Source organism: Leptonychotes weddellii, chromosome 13 (assembly GCF_054177405.1).
Source record: "Leptonychotes weddellii isolate Sample4059 chromosome 13, ASM5417740v2, whole genome shotgun sequence".
NCBI lineage: Eukaryota > Metazoa > Chordata > Mammalia > Carnivora > Phocidae > Leptonychotes > Leptonychotes weddellii.
The window spans coordinates 18447305-18464589 of NC_138381.1; the positions used below are offsets into that span (position 1 = coordinate 18447305).

The 17285-nt window shown below is 39.4% G+C and overlaps 1 protein-coding gene across 5 annotated transcripts in view; it reads left to right on the forward strand.

Moving 5' to 3' along the window:
• Positions 1 to 2604: 2604 nt before the first annotated feature.
• The window catches only part of CCDC68 (coiled-coil domain containing 68), a 50447-nt gene continuing 35766 nt past the window's right edge, over positions 2605 to 17285 (forward strand). The window contains exons 1-5 of one of the 5 annotated variants that reach the window (XM_031026874.2): positions 2605 to 2705; positions 3054 to 3204; positions 9964 to 10075; positions 12680 to 12773; positions 14457 to 14550. The gene's annotated coding sequence lies outside the window, so the exon portion shown is untranslated. Of the gene's footprint in view, positions 2706 to 2862; positions 3205 to 9963; positions 10076 to 12679; positions 12774 to 13534; positions 13923 to 14456; positions 14551 to 17285 lie in introns of those variants that run through there. The other 4 variants (XM_031026876.2, XM_081801180.1, XM_081801181.1 and 1 more) reach the window with 4 other exon arrangements.

Sequence of the window (17285 nt, forward strand, 5' to 3'; positions counted from 1 at the left end):
GCAGAGGCTCGGAATGTGGGCGCTTGATTCACGGTCCGAGCCACTTTTAACCCGGACAATAATGTGTAGTGTCCTCCAAGAGGCAAGACTGTATCTGCTACTTTGTTCTCCGTCCCCCAAATCCTTCCTTTTTAGTGAACCCCGACACAAGGTCAGAGCATTTATTCAGTGAGGGTGCTGAGGGTGGTTTGAGGTGCTCTAGTCCCTACAACCCAAGCCATTCCAAAACATACATAATACTAATACCAATACTTTTTTTAAAATGTGGATAACCATAGGTAAAATGTGAAGAAAAGCAGCTTTAGAAAATATGGCTATTTAAAATGATTTATGTATATTCTGACATAAAAATAGCAATCAAATGCTACAGCTATAAGAGAAATCCATAAACATTGATCTGCCTTTCCTCAATTTCCACCCTCTGAGACATACCACTGGGGTTTTAAATTTAAGGATGGTTTATGGGTTTTCCTGGGCAGCACTATTATAGGTTGCTAATATTTTATAGTTCCATAGTCTCCTTAATCCTGAGTGGTTCTCTGCTCTCCTCCCCAGAAAGTTATTAAAATTATTTGGGTAATAGCCATTTAGAAAACTATGAAATACAGTCAGTACTTGATATTGATTAGAGTGATTAGTTTCAGTTAGAGTCCCTCTCTCCCTCCAGGAAAATGCACAGAAGTCTCACCTTTACCTCTGATCTTGTCCATTTCTCTGGGATATGGTGGGACTTAAATACAAAATGGAAAACATTTAGTTTTCCAAAATGGAAAAACACAAGTATTATTATTTTTAGTAACTTTGTCAAAAATGCTTAAAAAGTAGAAAACCTCTTCATTCCGTGGTGCTGGATTACTCACTGGGCTACCCATCCTGTGTTTACCCAGCAAAACTCGGACTAATGGAGTAGATTTCCCTCTCTGAGAAAGGTTAAGGCCAGAAAGACAGGTGAGGGTCACAGAACGCAAGGCAGCGTCCCAGATTCCAGCTCTGAGGGAGGAAATGTAGTGTTTACAGGACCAGCTTGCAAATGCAAACAGGAGCAATCCAAAGCAACATAACAAAGGATCCTCAACAGCAGGATTTCTTCAATGTTTAATGCAATTATAAACACCCATGGCTAACTTTGGAACATGATTTGTCTATAAATATCCATTTATCTATTAGTAGAACCACAAGGATTAGTTGACCAAAATTTACCTAAGGAAACGTCAACTTTCACTTCTCCAGTTGGGTCCCAAACTACAAGTTCATCTGTTAGGAAAACAAACAAATAGACAAAACAACAATTTTCCACCCCCCCCCCCCATCTTTTTTTTCCCCAGGAAGATTCAGAATAGCTCTCAGATATTAGAGGGCTGTTTCAGTTTTCTGTATCTGTTAAATGTGAGAGGGGTGGAGCCAATAATTAGTGAGGTTTTTATCCCCAGTCCCTAAATGTTTATGAACTTCCAAAGGGACACAGGAACCAACCTGAAAGAACTCCCAAGAGTCAAAGCTGGAACAATTTGAACAACATCATACATAATGTGGTATTGAATTATAGCTCCAAGTATAAAATGAATATGTATGAGTCCATGCTGATATAATAAATGATCGAATAGGTCAATAAATGGGAGAGGAGGAATAAATCCTCCTTATAGAAATATTCCAATAATATATGTAGATAGCCCCTCCCACCCCCAGATGGAGTTTCATTCCCCCACTCTCCTCTCCTGATACAGGTTGAACTTAGTGACTCCCATCCAAAGAAAAGAGTATGGAAAAAGAAAAATAGTAACTGTGCAGTAGAGAAAGAAGGCAGATAGCTACTTCAACCAAGCGATAAAAATTAGTATCACCAGCAGTTAAGTCATGTTGCTATCATGTACCCTAGTAGGAGGCTGTGATGAGAAAGGCACTTTCCCATTGTGGTCTTTCTCCACCAAACCCATAACCACAGTCTCATCATGAGGAAAGCAACAGACAAAACCAAATGAGAGATACCCACAAGACAGCTTAGCAGAATTCTAGAAAATGATCAAGAAAAACAAGACTTAAGAAACTGTTACAGACCAGAAGAGATTAAAGAGACATGACACTAAATGCATTGTGGAACCCTGGATGGGATCCTGGTACAGAAAGATATTAGCAGAAAACTAGTGAAATCTGTAACAGGTTGAGTTTAGTTGATAGTAAGGGACCAGTGTTAATTTCTTAGCTTTGACAAATGTACTATGTACTATGCACACGCTTACGTGCACACGTACAGACGTAGGATGTGAATATTAGGGGGCACCGGCTGAAGGGTTTAGGGAACTCTGGACTCTCTCTGCAACTTTTTCTTAAATCTAAAATTACTCCAAAATAAAAAGTTTTATATCCTCAACAAAGACAAAAGTTCATGAACTGAGAGTGCAAACAGAACCTTCTTCAAAAACAGCAACATCTGCCCCCTTTATACCTCTCCACCGACAGGAGTGCAGTGTTGGGGGCCGGGGGGTGGCTGCAGGGAGTGCATACCCGGGTGCGTGCAGCAGGGCGTGTGCGTCCCAGCGCGACGGGAGCGCGGGCTCCTCCCCGGAGTCTCCCAGGCGCCGGACTCTGGCCGGGGCGCACCCGACGGGGCGGAGCCCAATCTGACGGCGGCGGAGCCACCAACGCCCCGCGGAGCAGACCGTGGCGGCGGGCGGGAGAGCAAGGTCGGGAGCCCCGCGCGCTCCAAGGTAGGCGAGCCCCCGGCGACCCGCGAGCTCAGCCCTTGCGGCGCGCGCCTGGTCACCCCCCCTCCCCGCCCCACCCCCGGTGAGTGGACGTCCGGGGCCCTCAGAGCCGGTTCCCCCAGCGCAGCGCAGCGCACCGACGGCAAAAACAGGTTCTTGGGGAGGAGGGTATTCCTCCCTGTATACCTCTCTCTCTGTTCTGGGCGAGAAGTTCCCGATTCCCCGGGCGAGAAGTTTCTGCTCCTCTCGGAAGAGAAAGAGTTGCCTTTCCCCGGGAAAGGATAACCCTCCTTTAGCCCGCTGCACATCTGGTTATTTATTTAGGTGACTGTTTTGCAATCCCTTTGCCAGGGGTCTCCGAGATTGAGAGGACCGGAAGACTTGCTGTCCCCTTGTGGCAGCTTCGACAGGTCACTGGGCCGCAATTTTTAAGAGCACAAATGAATGAATAAAGGTGGTTGTCTTACCCTTCCTTCGTTACCGCTGGCTTCTGTAGCTGCAGGTACGTATTCCAAAAGGAGAACAGCCCATTGGCTGACAGTTTTCTACTGCCCTGGGATTTTAGAGCTGGAAGTTACAGAGCTCTTGGCAGGTGTGCAAAGGGGCATTATTATCTTACTGAAGAATATAGTACAGGACAGTGTAAGGATAGTTGTTAGACTGAAGACATGGCTGTAAATTTTTCACCCTTCTTCAAAAGAGGGGAGAATATATATATGTAATATATATAAAAATATATATTATATATAAAATATATAAGAATACATCGTGTATATGAAATATATAATATATAGAAATGTAAATATAAAAACATAATATATAAATATATGTATAATATATATTATATATAGATTATATATTATATAGATTATATATTATGCATATATATTATATCTATATATACATATATAGATATGTAAATATAAAAACATATAATATATAAATATATATAAATATAAACATATATGTGTATATATATATTTATAAAATAAGGATCAGAAGAAGCAATTAGCCCCAAACATAACAGAGCTGTGTCTGTTTACCATTATACTATAGTTGTTTTATTTTAGGAATCAAAACTTTCTTTATTATCTTGGTATATATAGACTAGATAAAGCATCAAAGGGAATTATTCTGCATTTGCAATAAGGAAAAGATAATCTGCGCTTTTGACTTTACCTAATGCTATTAAATATTCAGTTGTGCAGAAGTCTGGTTTTTCAGAAATATGATCTGAGCCACAGTCTCAGGTACCCTGGCAGACACAATTGGTGCTTTGTTTCCTGTTACTGGCCTGTCCCCCACCCTTTCCCCTCCCCCACACTGAGAGTTTTAGAGTGAAGGTCCCTGACACAGAGGAATTTGTGCCTGAGGCAGGGTGTACCCTTGTGGTTCCTCAGCTACTTACAGAAAGAATGAAAACATCTTATACTTCCTGCAAATTTCTTAAGGTTCCTGTCTTTGTGATTTGCTAAATAAATTTCGTTAACTAAACCTACATTAATGAAAAAGAGACTTTTGAGATAAAAACACTATTTCAGTTATATCATTCCCTTTCATAATTTTGTGAAATAATAACAGGCATGTTATTTGTTAGCTGATTGATTTACAATGTGCTGGACAGTGGGCTTAGTTGTAGTCCAAATTCTGGCCGAAGCTGAAAAATTAGGCATATATTTATTTGTTTGGATCATGACTGAAAAAGGAAAGAACTGAAGGTTTTGAAAGGAATCTAAAAGTCTTTCAAAGTCTTGGTTTCGAATCTTCTGAACTGAGATAGTTATATCAAAATTATAGGCCATTTATCAATAGAAAATAAATTCATAATGGCAAAATGTTACTATCAACTTAATAACATGTTTAAGTGAATTTGCATTTTACTAAGCATGAAAACAGCCAGCTACATGGGTTAGGAAAACAAAAGCATGAGTGTGTGCACATTCAGTTTTAGAAAATATTTGGTGCATGTGTGGATTTGTGGGCCCATTCATGCATTGGTTGAGCACCTGTTGCGCAGAGCACTTTGAGTTCAGATTGGGAGGGAGGGGTGGATACAGCGATGTGTAAATAAGTCACATTCCTGTCCTCATGGAATTTGCACAATGCTGGAGTCCTCCAGGACACCTTGAGATCATAGATAAGAACCGTATCAGTGATCATCTACCAGTTTTGACAGTGACTGAAACTAGATTATCTTCAAATCACATACTCTCTTTCACCAATTTAAATAGTCAACTCTAAAATTATAAAAGAACTTATATATTATTCAGGTCAGTGTTTTTCTCTTTTGCTTAGATTGGGGAAAAATTTAGGAATCACATGTTCTGGGTTCAATATTAAGAAAAATTGAGATGTTAAGTCTGAAATAGCTAAATATCAATTTCATGCAAATTAAATAAAAACTGAACTTGTAGCAGTGGGTGCCAATAATTGAGCATATAAATCAATAAATGAAAAACTTCAAATTGAGAAAATTCTATCCATCACATTGTTTTTTCCTGTAAATTAGAAAAATATGACTGTAATTATATTTTGCCCCAGTGGAAAAGACTTACTTTGTCCAAGGCATTCTTGCTTTTTGTTGTTGTTGTCGTTGTTGCTGTTTTTAAAAAAAACCTTTATTGGAAGTATAATTTACATACCATAAAATATATCCAAGTGTACAATTCAATGATTTTTAGGAAATTTATGGGATTGTGCAACCGTTACCACAACCCAGTTTTAAAGCATTCTCAGCATCCCCAAAAGACCCCACCTTCCTATTTGTTACCCCCAGACAACCACTAATCTGCTTTCTCTCTCTTTAGATTTGACTTTCTGGACATTTCACACAAATGGGATCGTACAATAGATGGTCTTTCGCATCTGGCTTCTTTCACCTAGAACCAGTGGTTTTGAGGTTCATTCAGGGTGTAGCATGTTATCAGTGGCTTGTTCCTTTTTATTGCTAACTACTATTCATTCCATTCTATGGCTGGTCCACATTTTGTTCACCAGTTAGTGGGTAGTTCTGCATTTACATTTTAAGTGGTAAGACAGATACTTTGGTCCAGCTTCCCTGGTAGCATAATTAGAAAATAATTGATAGGAGCCAACCTCTTATTTATATTTATGAAAAATACAGTCCTGGTATGGATTACTGCTATTTTCTGTGATCTTTCTGTGATACTCCCATGAAAATAGTAAATAGTAAACCCTGTGCAAATAGCAGAAAACATCAATCATTTGGTATTCTAGGTTGGACTTAGAAAATGTTTTGCTCTTGACATTCATATTTGCAAAGAGAATTCATATCTCCTTTGCTATATTTTCTTCACAAATGATGCATTTAGAGTGGGTGAATTTTGATGATTGTTTGACCTAACAGTGATAACTGAAGTACCCTTAAAAATCTGAGTGTTTCCTAATAACATATTTTAATGGCCCACTTAACATAAAGCATGAGTCATCTATTTCCTTAAGCCTTAAAAAGTTGAAGGGAGTGAATGTGAATTTATATGCTTTTAGTTTTATTATTCTATGGTTTCTATGACTGTGCTAAAGAATAAAACATACAGCTGTTTATTTACAAAATGAGGCACTAGTTTGAGCTCTTAGATCAGTGAAAATCTAAAACAAAACAAAACAAAAAGGTCCCACTTCTTTTTTCTCTGGGACCTTTTTAAGGAGCTAGAACAAAATTATAAATCACTCCAAGTTCCTATTAAGTGGTGGTGTTTTTCTGTGTGTCGTCCAGAGAACAAGCCAAATCAGAACTTTCTCACACTGCAAAAGCATTGACCTTTGAATTACCTTTCTTAGGAATCAGGAACCTTGAACAGCAGTTCGGTTAGAGCTGTTCCCTTGCACACCCCCATTCACCCTGCTTTGTGCCAACTACTACAGCAAATGCATTCTTAGGAGGCTATGCTTGGCAACTTATGCTTAAAGATCCTCTTAGAAGGATTTCTCTGGTTGAGTAGAAACCCTTCTAGAAAAAGCTGGCAAATTCTGTGAAACTAAAGAGAAGACAATATGTCTCTTCATGCCTGCAAGTTACTGCTGAAATTACACTTTCCTACTGGGGAAAAAAGAGCATTAATATAACCTGAAGGTCTATTTTATTGACAACTTAGAATGGGAAGGATTTTATTTTTAAAATTCTAAAATTTGAAAACAAGATAGTCTAGATTAAATAATGTAGTTTTCCAAAGCTGAAGGTGCTCATTTGGAACTCAGTTTTTTCTGCTTGGAATATCAGAACAACTTGCTGAAATCCCTGGGTGGGAACAGTGTGCTTTTGATGATCTGTGATTGGATCAATTAATCAGTCTCTACTGCTAATGTCTTTTTTTTTTTTTTTAACTTGGTAAGGGTTTAAAAATCTCTAGAACAGGTGCATTTTTCCAGACTTCCACTGACAATGTCATTCCAAATGTCTCCTAAGAGTCATATACCCTTGACAGGAATCTGTCTCCATCCTTCCCACTTTCATATGCTCTGAAATTGGCGGGGATATGCTCCCCCCAAGTTGTGTCTGTTCACCTGCAGGAGGAAGGCTTGATCAGCATTGAGCTGTGAGAGTCTACGAATTATTTTGATGAGCTCACTCACTCATCACTCATGATGATGTGATCTGTTATAAGGAACTAGGTTTTACCCAGAGCCAGAAGCTGCTCTCACCCTGGTTATCTTTCTGTGAGCTCCGGTTTGGGGAGGATGCTGCACTGAGCGTGTGCATCAGCCTGACATCTTCCTGCCATGGGAAGGTCCTCACTGCTGCCGGTGGTGGCCATCCCGGACAGACTTTGGAGTCGCTAACCCAGTAGCCTACGTGCAAATGGGCCGTGGTGAAGAGTGGAAACATGTTATGCAGCTAGAAAACGATTAAGAAGGAGATGGGTAGATGAGATGAGGAATTCTAGGTTCATGAATTAGATTTAAATCTTGTCGTGGCAAATACTCTTATGTACTTCTTGTATACTTCTATAGATTTCCTCCTACTTTTCCACTTTAGTGAATAATAAGTATGGTTAACTTTCGTAAGATGTTTAGGATTTTCCTGGGGCTCCTCTGTCACCATATTGAATGTCAGGCTCCCCTGGCTCTTCTTGTGGCAACAGTGGTTCTACTTTACCTTTTAACAATCCTGATTCCATCACTGTTTTGTTTTGTTTTGTTTGCCATTTACATTGTTTGGGGGTCAATAATTTGAATAAAGGGAAACAAATCCAGCTAATTGTGACTTCCAGTTAGTGCTGATAAAATCAGTGAAGGCCCTTGGCTTTTGAAATCTCAGTTGTACTTTGCTTTCTCTAGGCTGCTGTTGCAGGATTATTATTTTTAAAATAAAAGTATATAAGTTCACCTTTTTTAGCGCAGAGTTCTGTTAGTTTTGATGAATGGTTACAGTCATGGAACCACCATCACCATCAAGATGTAGAACAGTTGTGGGGCACCTGGGTGGCTGAGTCAGTTAAGCGTCTGCCTTCGGCTTGGGTCATGATCTCAGGGTCATGATCTCGGGGTCCTGGGATTGAGCCCCACATCAGGCTCCCTGCTTAGTGGAGAGTCTGCTTCTCCCTCTCCCTCTGCCCCCCCCACACCCCCGCTCATGGGCTTGCTCGCTCTCTTTCTCAAATAAATAAATAAAATCTTTAAAAAAAGGTATAGAACAGTTATGTTTCCCCCCCCAAAACAATTCCCCCGTGTCCCCTTTGTAGTCAATCCCTCCCCCACTCCCAGGCCCCAGGTAACCACTGATCTATTTTCTGTGCCCATAATTTCGAATTTTCTAAATCTCATACAAATAGAACTATAGAACGTAGCCCTTTGGATTTAGCTATTTTCGATCAGGAAAATGCTTTGGAGATTGATCTACATTGTGTGCATCAGTACTTCATTCTTCTTATTGATGAGTAGGATTTACCTTTGGAGGAATATTTGAATTTTTTCCAGTGTTTGACAATTAGAAACATTTGTGATTTATGGGACACAGACCTTCATTTCACTTAGGTAAATACCTAGAAGTGGGATTGCTGGGTTGTACAGTGAGTGCTTAACTTTATAGGAAACTGCCTTAGGGTTGTCCAACGTGGCTGCCCACTTTGCATTCCCATCAGCATCAGACAGGAGTTCTAGCTACTCTGCATCCTCATTCACGCTTACTGTTGTCTGTCTTTTACCTCCCTTACTGGATAATTTTTTAAATGAAGTAAATTATGTTGGAGCTAACATATTCCAGGATGAGTTTAGGAAGCTAAAGATATTTTGTGGATTCCCGAACCTTTCACTCTTAAAATATTTTATAATCACAAGAGAAATTTTCCAAAAGGGTACCTTCCTTTTAAATGTTACAAATGACTAAAATATATGTCATTGACATGTTTCTTTTCATATTCTCGTCACAGACAAATCCTAGGTGGTTTTGAGTTGATTGTTAACTGAGGTCAAAACAGGAGGAATAGTTGACTGATGGGGGTGATGGCGGGGTGGGGAGGGGTGGATAGTGAGGGGACAGCTGGGCTTATGCTTCGACACTTCCAAACAATGTCCTATATGCAAATGTCCTTAATGGGCTGTGGATTTCAATATGATTATTTAATATTCTTTGTGCGTGATGGGTCAGACACTTCACGAAGCATTTTTATGCACTGTCCCGTTTAATCCTCATACAACTCTGTGACAAATTCAACAGTTGCATCTGAAATTTTCAGTTGGGGAAGCTAAAGCCTGGGAAGTTTGAAACTGTTCCCAGGCCACCCAGCTAGTGGGAAGTAGAAGAGCCTCGTGGACAGCACCGACCAAGTCCGAAGCCGCCATTTTTAAGCCATGAAGCCATACTGCCCCTGTCCGTGGAATAAATCTATTGGGACAAAAATATCTGCTCTTGCTCCTGAAGGACACACCGGGGAGCTCACAGCAGAAGTCACTTGACTGTTACTTAGTGACCTGACTACTAAACTAGCTCGGGCCCAAGAAAGTAGGCTTAGAAATCCACTCAGAATAGAAGGCAAGGTGGTAAGATGGAAAGAACCAGCAAACTCAGGCTTGAGATCCACGACCATCATTAACTAGCTGTTTTGCTTCATCTTGCTCAGCTACCTTTACTCATCTATAAAATGGAAATAATAACACCGACCTCTCAGAGTGTATGTGAGGATTATTAAAGGAGGTAAACCCTAGCCTGCATGCAGTAGGCTCTCAGCAGACTCTGGTCCCTTCTCCCCAGTGGTTCCCCCAGATGGGAACGGATTCATGTGATTTTTTTCCTTTTTTGCAGTTTCGTTGCTATACTGGGCACTGGGTGAAATCTTCAGCTGTTTTCAAAATTTCAAATTATGCAATGAACAAGGAAGATAGATTATTTCATTACAAAGACACCTCGATCTAAGGTCAGTCTGTCTGGGTTCAGGTGGAGAGGTCAATTGATGACCCTGAAAAACTTGAATCACTGTTCTGGGACTTGGTTGCCTTATACATACATACATGGGTGGATTTAGATACAGCTATAGATATATAGATAATAGGTATAGTGGTACAGTATGTTGTAATGATTAATTTTGACAATATACGGAAAATGATTTAGTAAATGGCACAGTGTTCGTCAATCCCATTTATTTGTATATTGCGTGTGTGCCAGTATTTCGATCCTTTTTTCAAAATCAATGACTTTTATTTCCTATCTAAGAGCTTTCTATAGTGTTGACTATGATGTAAATATCTGTTTGTATATAAATGAGTGTCACAAAGGAATAAAATTAATTCTACTTAAAAAATCTTAGATTATTACTTGAAAACAATGTCATTATTACTGGAGCTGAGGGTTAACACGCATGTCTTCTTATAGACGCTTACCTCCAGCGTCGCTTTCAGGTAAAATGCACAGTCACCTGAGATTCAGCCAGCTGACACTGGATGTCACCATTGTGCTGTGTAATACAGCTGCAGAACAGGTGTGCTCTTTAATGTTCAAGACACAGTCAGTCTCTTCTAGGGTTTGGACATCTGTTCGCGTTCTTTCCCTGCGACATTAAAAGAAAAAGAAAGTGGTAGGTTACACTGTGTACCTTACTGTTCTTAGAACACGACCCTAAGCAAATTCCAGCCTCTTGTCTTGCTGCCCCTTCGCCTGGGACCCTCTTCTCCCCAGCTGGCCACACAGCATCACCTTCTTTCGTTCAGGCCTTTTGCTTAACTGCCACCTCTTCAGAATGGCCTTCCCTCACCACGCATCCAGAACCGTCCAGAACAGCACCTCGTTCTCTTCTGTTTCCCTTCTCTACTTTTCTTCCTCACGCTTGTCGCCACCTCTCAGTACGTTCCCTGTGTGTTCACTGTTTAGTGTAATGTCTGTCTTCCCTCTGCGCTGGAAGTCCCATGAGGGCAAGATGTCTTGCGCACCTCTGTGGTCCCAGCACCTAACACCGCTGTATTCAATGAATACTTGATCCATGGGTGAATCAATCAAAGGTTAAATAAAGGGAGAAAATACCTTTGTTAGAAGCTCTAGAATATAAGCAGTGCCTGTATTCATTTCCTAGGACTGCTGTAACAAAGTACCACTGACTAAGTGGCTTAAACATAGTAATTGCTTGTCTCACGGTTCTGGTAGCTGGAAGTCCAAGATCAAGGTGTTGGCAGGATTAGGTTTTTCTGAGGCTGTAAGGAAGGGTCTGTTCCATGCTTCTCCTCCAGCTTCTGGTGGTTTGCTTGCCATTTTGGCTTTTCCTTGGCAGATAGAAGCATCACCTTGATCTCTACCTTCAGCTTTACATGACATTCTCCTGTGTGCATCTGTGTCCCAATTTTTATAAAAACACCAGTCATACTGGATTAGGGGACCAGCCTACTCCAGTATGACTTCATCTTAACTAATTACATCTGTGATGATCCTGTTTCCTAAGAAGATCGCATTCTGAGATACTGGGGAGTTAGAACTTCAACATATGAATGGGGAGGAAGCAAAATTCAACTCCATAATGGTGCCTCATATGTGTTTATTGTATAATGCATAAGCCATTCTTATGTCATTAAACAGAGAAGTAGGTTTAGTTACATTACCCTGGGCACCCAATGATGTGTTGGTTTATTGCACAGATTACAAATAATGTGTATGAATTGCTTTGTAAATTGGAAATTATTCATTAGGTGTTAGCATAATCAGTTGGGGATGTTGATGAATTATTGATGTGTTATTGAGAAAGAACCAATACCATGGATTTGCTAGTCTTAAAATCCCAGAAGCAGATTTTCCTAGCTGGGTCTGCGGACTGTTTAAAATATTACCTAGTTCTTCTCTAATAATCAGACGGCTTATCAGCAATAATTGTGGATAATGGATTCATATTTTATTTACTCATTTGACAAACAGATACAAATCACTTATTTTATGCTGTGAACTGTTTTAGGTGCCCGGAAAATGTTAACTCACAAAAAGTCCTATGTTGTTTATTATTTCTATCATTATTAATTATTAATCTTATCTGGGAATAAGGGAACTGAGGCACAGAGAGGTTAAGAAACTTGCCCACGGTCACACAGCTCCTGAGTGGCAGAGTCAGGCCCTGAAACAAGGCAGTCTGCCTCCAAACCTTTTCATTTGTAGAATGTTCCTTCTTCACAGAAAATCTCATGGAAGAATTCAGTGTGTGGCATAACAAAGCAGAACTGCTTTGGTTCAAGTTGAGAATGGCAAAGCCCTGTCTACTTAGCACCTCCCCTCCCCCTGGGAGCCCTGTTTGCAAAGCCCCGATCTAGGAAATAACACCTCTTGGCGTGATGCCACTTATAAGCGGTCTTCAGTCCACTCTAGCATAAAACAAATACAATTGTTTTCTCACTTTAATTAACTGATTGTGTTTTATTTTGAAAATTTTATCTGCCTAATCTACTTCTGGCAGAAATAAAATGCTAAAATGGACTTTCCCTGGGATGGTAATGCCATATGGTAATTTGGACTTTGCTGGCTTAAGTTCACCTTGGCTTTCTTTATACAGATCAAGGACTGTGATCACAAAAATTTCCTGAATCAAAGAGAGAAATGGAATTTGATTTCATTTGAATAGAGTTGGCTATAAACTTCGCAACCAGGTTGGCATAAACCACCCCCTCTGTTATAGGCTGCGTGTCTTCTGTGGTTATTAATAATATTAAAAAATAGGAGCAACGATATTAACCATTACCGTCCATTGAGTGCCTGCTGCAACCAAGGAACTAAAAACAAACAAACTAACAAACAAACAAAACCCTCAGTTTTACAACTCTAGGTGTTTTATCCCTATTTTACAGATATGGGTAAGTTGAGGCTAAAATTTTATGTAACTTGATGAAGATGACCCAACCAGCAAGTAGAAGAGGTACAGTGTTTTGAGAAATATCAGTGATTAAGGAGCAGAATTCCTTGATATGAAGAATAAAAGGCACAGAAGAGAATATGTTTAGGAAATATAACGTGGGGCCCGAGGTGATTTTCAAATTATGAAAGACTGTGAGAATGCATTTGGGATCCATTCCGAAGAGTGATTCATTCCTATGCTGAAACGCCTCTTATCATTCGTTATTGTACACATTGTGTAACATACTAAAAAGAAAAAAAAAAGAATGCAAATCAATCAAATGGGACTGTGGATCAGAGGGGGATGGAACTGGAGAACAAAACAGAACTCAGACCAAATTTATTGTTCTGCTCGCCTCTATTTTCCCCCAGATTTTGCTCCCACCCTCTGCTACATCCTAACCCAGGGGTCAGCAAACCTTTTGTGTAAAGGACCAGGTAGTAAATATTTGAGACAGTGCTTGCCACATATTTTCTCTGCCGCAGCCACTCAACTCTGCTGTTATAAAGCAAAAACAGCATAACCAGCATGTAAATGAATGGCTGTGGTTATTGTAGAGTAAACCTTCATGTATGAACACTAAATTTGAACTTCATATCATTTTCATGTAGTGCTTGTTTTGATTTTTGTTTTGTGTGTGTGTGTGCGTGCACGTTCATGTTGGACCATTAAAAAACGTTAGAACCATTGTTTGTTCATAGGTTGTGCAATAGGTGGGAAGCCAGATTGGGTTCCCATGGTTTGCCGACCACCACTCAAGCTTGAACTTCACATTCCCCTCTGGTTTTCAAGCACATTGCTTCTTGTCTCTATGGATGTTTCTTTTATTTCAGATTGCATTTAAATGCTGTTTGGGACCAAGGACTTCATCCGGGAAGAGACTTCAGAGGACCAAGTAGCAGAGGTGCGTGCAGCATATTCTGCAAAAGCTGACTTGCTGCGTTGCAACGGCCAAATCGACTGCAGGCAACACAAAGAGAAGCCACTGTGGCTGTCTAAGAGGATTTGCAATAAAATGGAAAATTCTTGGCGTCCTCTGTCAATTTCATTGAAGATTAAATGATAAATTCAGGACTTAGAGTTATCCTAGCCTAGAGATATCCTAGCTATCTAGTTTTAAAGTGATGCTAGCTGGGCGCCTGGGTGGCTCAGATGGTTAAGCGTCTGCCTTCGGCTCAGGTCATGATCCCAGGGTCCTGGGATCGAGCCCCACATCGGGCTCCCGGCTCGGCGGGAAGCCTGCTTCTCCCTCTGACCCTCTCCCCTCTCATGCTGTTTCCCTCTCACTCGCTTTCTAAAAAATAAATAAAATCTTTAAAAAAATAAAAAATAAAAAAAAAAATAAAGTGATGCTAGCAAATGTGAAAATTCTTTGTGTGTTTTACCAGCAGAGGTCATTGCTAAATTTTAAATATTTTTGTTGTTTTTTTCTCACTAGGGCAGCCAGCCTTAATGTGATAGAAACACCCTTGAACTTGTCGTCCAAAAGACAAAGGCTTGAGTTTCAGCTCTTAGTTTTACGGTGACCTTGGGTAAGTTATCACCTACGGGGGTCTTGGCTTCCTTATCAGTAAATTGAGACGAATAATCCTACCTCACAGGGGTTTTCATTTTATTTATTTTATTTTTTTCAGTTCTTTACTATTTATTAGGGAAATTTCAAACAGAACCAAAATAGAGGAGTCTAGTGAACACCATGTGCCCTCGACCCGCTTCAGTGATTCCTTGCATTTTGCCAAACTTCATTCATTTTTACCCCACCCCATTTTTTCTCTCTGCTAGAGCATTCTACAGCAATTCCAAATGTAATATTTCAGTAAGTATGACTAACGGAAAAGATCTTTCTAAAGAATATCATAATTCTAGGGGTGCCTGGGTGACTCAGTCATTAAGCATCGGCCTTCGGCTCAGGTCATGATCCCAGGGTCCTGGGCTCGAGCCCTGCATCCGACTCCCTGTTCAGCGGGAAGCCTGCTTCTCCCTCTGCCACTCCCCCTGCTTGTGTTCCCTCTCTCGCTGTCTCTGTGTCAAATAAATAAATAAAATCTTTTTTAAAAAATCATAATTCTAATATCATACCTAGCGAAATTACAATGACTCTTTAACATCATTTGTTACCCAGTCGGACTTTAAGTTTCCCCAGCTGTCTCAACAATGTCTTTATGTAACTGGTTTATTTGAATCAAGAGCCAAAGAAGATTCCTGTATTGCATTTGGTCATGTTTCTTAAGACTCTTCATTTGTGGCAATTTTCCTTCTTTTCTTCCCATCTTTCTTCATATAGTTTGTGGAATTAACTAGTTATTCGTCCCATAAAATGTCACATAATTTGGGTTTGGCTGATTGCAGCCTTAACCCTTGTAGGGTCATTGAACGTTTTCCTCTTGTCCAGATACTTACTGTCCTTAGATACAGTGCCTTGATGAGATTCAAGGTCACTTTTTTTTTTTTTAAAGCATACTTTGTAGGTGATGCTTTCTACTTGTGACTGTACCACATCTAGAGGACAAAATGTCTGGGTGTCTCTTTCTACTTACGTCAAGATGGATTAGTGAGGTTCCCCAGGTTAGTACATCAACTTCTCACCTAGTGATTTTAGCACTGGTTGATGACTGTTGTTTCAGATCCATTACTTCATAAGGGGTTACAAAATGTAGGTCTTCTATCAATCCACTTGGATTTATTAGCAGAAATTCTTTAGAAAAAAAGAATCAACTATTTGGTCACCATGAAATATAATCCATACAGGAAAGGCAAGATAAATGCTTGTTGGTGACCCCTCACTCCCTCTTTTGAACTAATGTTAGTACAATGGTGGCCTCTCCATTGAGTTGGATGATAATGGTTGCTGGTGGTGGTGGTTTTTCTCCTTCACCATGATTTCAGGAATTTCAAAATCCTTCATATTTTTCAATCCTTCACAGTCATTTTTCTATCATGCTGGCTTTTGTGTCTTATTTGAGTAGCATTTGATCACTTTTTGCCTTCTGGAAGAACAAGATATCTTGAGCTTACTTTGTACATTTCTTGTCCCAGACCTAAATCACTCAAGAAGCCATGGTTTCTTTTTAGTGGAAAGTGGTATACTGAGACCACAGTCTGGCACCAGGAGCGTTAATCACTTATATTTCTAAATTTTTGAGTGGCTGGACCTAGAATATTCATTTTTAAGGGAAGATAAATCGTTATTTCCTACTCATCATTTCAGTTTGGATTGTAAGGTTTTTACAGAACATTTTTTGTTCTAACGGTAGGAGCTTTTTCTTTTATTCTCAGAATCTTGGTTCTTAATGATGTTAAGACAATGACTTTGTGGCTTTATTCTACATCATGCATTTCTGTGGGTGAGTGCATGTGTATGCACGTACACATATACTAGTTTCAAAATAGCAACACCAACATTTCCATTAACAATATTATTAGTGAGTATGGTTTAAGATTGTTTTGCAATTCTTTTTATTCCTAGGGCATAGCACACCTGGGATAAATAGTCCCTGGCAAATGCTTTAAAAATCACTTCAAATAATTCATGTGGCTATGTCACCAACTTGATATAAAGATATAGTCATTTGTTTTATTTATTTCTTATCTTGAAGGATTTCATTTTTTCTTTTTAATTTAGTTTTATTTTAAAATGAGGTAAAATAATGTTCAGTGTCAAAACTTAAATCATAGATTTTCCCCTTCTATCCACCTCTCCCTTCTTTTAGAAATCATGATGCCATAGATCCTTTATATATCCTTTTCTGCACCATGTTTTTTTTATTGAATAATGCATCCTAGAGAAGACCCCATAGCAGTAGATTATTCAACCAGTCCTCTTTTTGTGGGCGTTTCAGCTTTTCCCAACATTTTTCTATTACAAATAGTTCTCCAGTAGATGACCTTTATAGGCTATTGAGAGTTAGATAAAGTGTAAAGTGATATATATATATATATATGATTTTGCTATAATATATTGTTTTAGTTCCACGGTCATTTATTAAGTAGTTATAATGTGCTAGAATACAAAGATGAATAAGATGTGGTCTCTGGTCTTGAGGTTTTACAGTCCAATATGATGTGGAGTAAAAAAGAAACACTTTACATTTTTCCTTCTCAGATAATTTGATTTTTATGCTTCTAATCAGTGAATGCTTCAGCTGGTGCTGTTTTTATATTAAATTAATTCCTGGATTTCTGGATCTATACAGATATCAATAATTTATAATACTTTCTACTATATTTAATTACAGTGCTAATACAGAACTTCTTTTAGTTTATGAGC